Consider the following 3,911-nt stretch of genomic DNA (forward strand, 5'->3'; position numbering starts at 1 on the left):
GGTCTTCCTTCTCCATGAGCTTGAAGTGGTCTGTGAGTTGTATCTTGGGTATTGCAAGCTTCTGGGCTAATATCCAGTTATCTGTGATTGAATACCATGTGTGTTCTTTTGTGATTGGGTTACTCACTCAGGATGATATTTTCTAATTCCAACCATTTACCTAAGAATTTCTCAAATTCATTGTTTTTAATAGCTGAGTAACACTCTATAGTGTAAATGTACCACATTTTTTGTATCCATTTCTCTGTTGAAGGATATCTGGGTTCTTTTCAGCTTCTGGCTATTATAAATAAGGCTGCTATGAGCATAGTGGTGCATATGTCCTTGTTATATGTTAGAACATCTTTTGGATATATGCCCAGGAGTGGAATAGCTAGATCCTAAAGTGATGCTATGTCCAAATTTCTATCTATCTATCTATCTATCTATCTATCTATCTATCTATCTATCTATCTCTGTCTGTGTGTGTATGTTTATTTTTAATTGGATATTTTATTTACATTTCAGATGTTATCCCCTTACCACATTGCCCCCCCCCGCCCATGAATCCCCTATCCCATTCCCCTAACCCTTCTTCTATGAGGATGTGCCCCCACCTACCCCACACATTCGTACCTTCCCACCTTCAAATTCTCCCACACTGGGCGTCCAGCCTTCATGGGATCAAGGATCTCTTCACCAACCTATGCACGGCAGGGCCATCCTCCCTTACATATAGAGCTGGAGCCATGGGTCGCTCCCTAAGTGCTCCCAGGCTGGTGGTTTAGACCCTGGGAGCTCTGGTTTGTTGGTATTTTTGTTCTCCTCATGGGGCTGCAAACCCTTTCAGCTCCTTCAGTCTTCCCTCTCACTCCTCCATTGGGAACCCCTTGATCAGTTCAATGGTTAGCTGTGAACATCTGCCTCTGAATATTTGAAGCTCTGGCAGACCTTGAAGGACACAGCTATATGAAGCTCCTGTCAGCATGCACTTCCTGACATCCACATCAGCATCTACCTTTGGTGACTATATATGAGATGGATACCCAGGTGGAAGAGTCTCTGGACTGCCCCTCCTTCAGTTTCTGTCCCACACTTTGTCTCCATATTTGCTCCCTTGAGTATTTTGTTACTCCTTCTAAGAAGGACTGAAGCACCCGCACTTGGTCTTTCTTCTTCATGAGTTTCATGTGGTCTGTGAGTTAAATATTGGGTATTTTAAGCTTCTGGGCTACTATCCAATAATCACTGAGTGAATACCATGTGTGTTCTTTTGTGATTGTGTTACCTCACTAAGGACAATGTATTCTAGTTCCATCCATTTATCTAAGAATTTCTCAAATTCATTGTTTTTAATGCCTGAGTAATACTCCATTGTGTAAGTGTACGACATTTTTGCATCCATTCCTCTGTTGAAGGACATCTGGGTTCTTTCCAGCTTCTGGCTATTATAAATAAAGCTTCTATGAACATGGTGAAGCATATGTCCTTGTTATATGTTAGAGCATCTTCTGGGTATATGCCCAGGAGTGGTATAGCTGGGCCCTCAGGTAATGCTATGTCGAATTTTCTGAGGAACTGCCAGAATGATTTCCAGAGTTGTACCATCTTGCAATCCTACCAACAATGGAGGAGTGTTCCTCTTTCTCCACATCCTTGCCAGCATATATTATCACCTGAGTTTTTGATCTTAACCATTCTGACCTGTATGAGATGGAATCTCAGTGTTGTTTTGATTTACATTTCCCTAATGACTAAGGTTATTGAACATTTCTTTAGGTGCTTCTCGGCCATTTGAGTTTCCTCAATTCAGAATTCTGTATTTATCTCTGCACCCCATTTTTAATAGGGTTATTTGGTTGTCTGGAGTCTAATTTCTTGAGTTCTTTGTATATATTGGATATTAGCCCTCTATCAGATTTAGGATTGGTAAAGATCTTTTCCCAATCTGTTACTTGCCATTTTGTCCTATTTACAGTGTCCTTTGCCTTCCAGAAACATTGCAATTTTATGAAGTCCCATTTGTCAATTCTCAATCTTAGAGCATAAGTCATTGTTGTTCTGTTCAAGAAATTTTCCCCTGTGCCCAAGTATTCGAGATTCTTCCCCACCTTCTCAGTGTAGTATCAGTGTATCTGGTTTTATATGGAAGTCATTTATCCACTTGGACTTCAGCTTTGTAAAAGGAGATAAAAACAGATCAATTTACATTCTTCTACATGTTGTCCTCCAGTTGAACCAGCACCATTTGTTGAAAATGCTGTCCTTTTTCCACTGAACAGTTTTAGATTCTTTGTCAAAGATCAAGTGACTATAGATGTGTATGTTCATTTCTGGGTCTTCAATTCTATTCCATTGATCTTCCTGCCTGTCTCTCTACCAATACCATGCAGTTTTTATCACTATTGCTCTGTAGTACAGCTTCAGGTCAGACATGGTGATTCCTCCAGAAGTTCTTTTATTGTTGAGAATAGTTTTCGCTCTCCTGGGGTTTTTGTTATTCCAAATGAATTTGAGAATTTCTCTTTCTAACTCTGTGAAGTAATGAGTTGGGATTTTAATGGGGATTGCATTGAATCTATAGATTGCTTTTGGCAAGATGGCCATTTTTACTATATTAATCCTGCCAATCCATGAGCATGGGAGATCTTTCAATCTTCTGAGATCTTCTTCAATTTCCTTCTTCAGAGACTTGAAGATCTTGTCATACAGATCTTTAACTTGATGGGTTAGATTCATTCCAAGGTATTTTATATTATTTGTGAATATTGTGAAGGGTGTCATTTCCCTAATTTCTTTTTCAGCCTGTTTATTTTCCACATAGAGAAGGCTACTGATTTGTTTGAGTTGACTTTATAACCAGACACTTTGCTGAAGTTTTTTTTTTTAAATCAGGTTTAGGAGTTCTCTGATGCAAGTTTTGGAGTCACGTAAATATACTATCATATCATCTGCAAATAGTGATAATTTGACTTCTTCCTTTCCTATTTGTATCTCTTTGACTTCTTTTTGTTGTCTAATTGCTCTGGCTAGGATTCCAGTACTATATTGAATATGTAGGGAGAGAGTGGGCAGCCTTGTCTAGTCCCTCTACTTAGTGGGATTGCTTCAAGTTTCTTTCCATTTAGTTTGATGTTGGCTACTGTTTGGTGTATATTGCTTTTACTATGTTTAAGTATGGGCCTTGAATTCCTGATCTTTCCAAGAGTTTTACCATGAAACGATGTTGAATTTTGTCAAATGCTTTCTCAGCATCTAGTTAGATGGTCATGTGGGTTTTTTTCTTTGAATTTGTTTATATATTGGATTACATTGATGGATTTCAGAATATTGAACCATCTGTGCATTCTTGGGATAAAGCCAACTTGATCATGATGGATATATGTTTTGATGTGTTCTTGGATTCAGTTTGCTAGAATTTTATTGAGTAACTTTGCATCAACATTCATAAGAGAGATTGGTCTGAAGTTTTCTTTCTTTGTTGGTCTTTGTGAGGTTTAGGCATGAGTGTGATTGTAACTTCATAGAATGAATTGGGTAGTGTTCCTTCTGTTTCTATTTTGTAAAATAGGTTGAAGAGAGTTGTTTATCAGGTTTAGGAGTTATCATGCATCAACAAATCATCCAAAAAAAAAAAAAAAAGACTTTTCTGTAGAAATGAAGTTTCATGGATTACTGAAAGCATCTTCTGGAGTGTTTGGATAGAATGTTCTGTAGATGCCTGTTAGGTCTATTTACATTATGATATTAATTGAGTCCAGCATTACTTTATTTAGTTTTTTTTTCCTGATGACCTGACTGTTATCAAGGGTAAGGTTCTGAAGTGACACATTATTACTCTGTGAGATCCATTGTAATTTGAGTTTTAGGAGAGTTTCTTACATGAACTTGGGTATCTTCCTGTTTGGTGCATACATGCTTAGAACTGAGAT

The sequence above is a fragment of the Grammomys surdaster genome, unplaced genomic scaffold (assembly GCF_004785775.1).
Source record: "Grammomys surdaster isolate TR1022 unplaced genomic scaffold, NIH_TR_1.0 125630, whole genome shotgun sequence".
In the NCBI taxonomy this organism is placed as follows: domain Eukaryota; kingdom Metazoa; phylum Chordata; class Mammalia; order Rodentia; family Muridae; genus Grammomys; species Grammomys surdaster.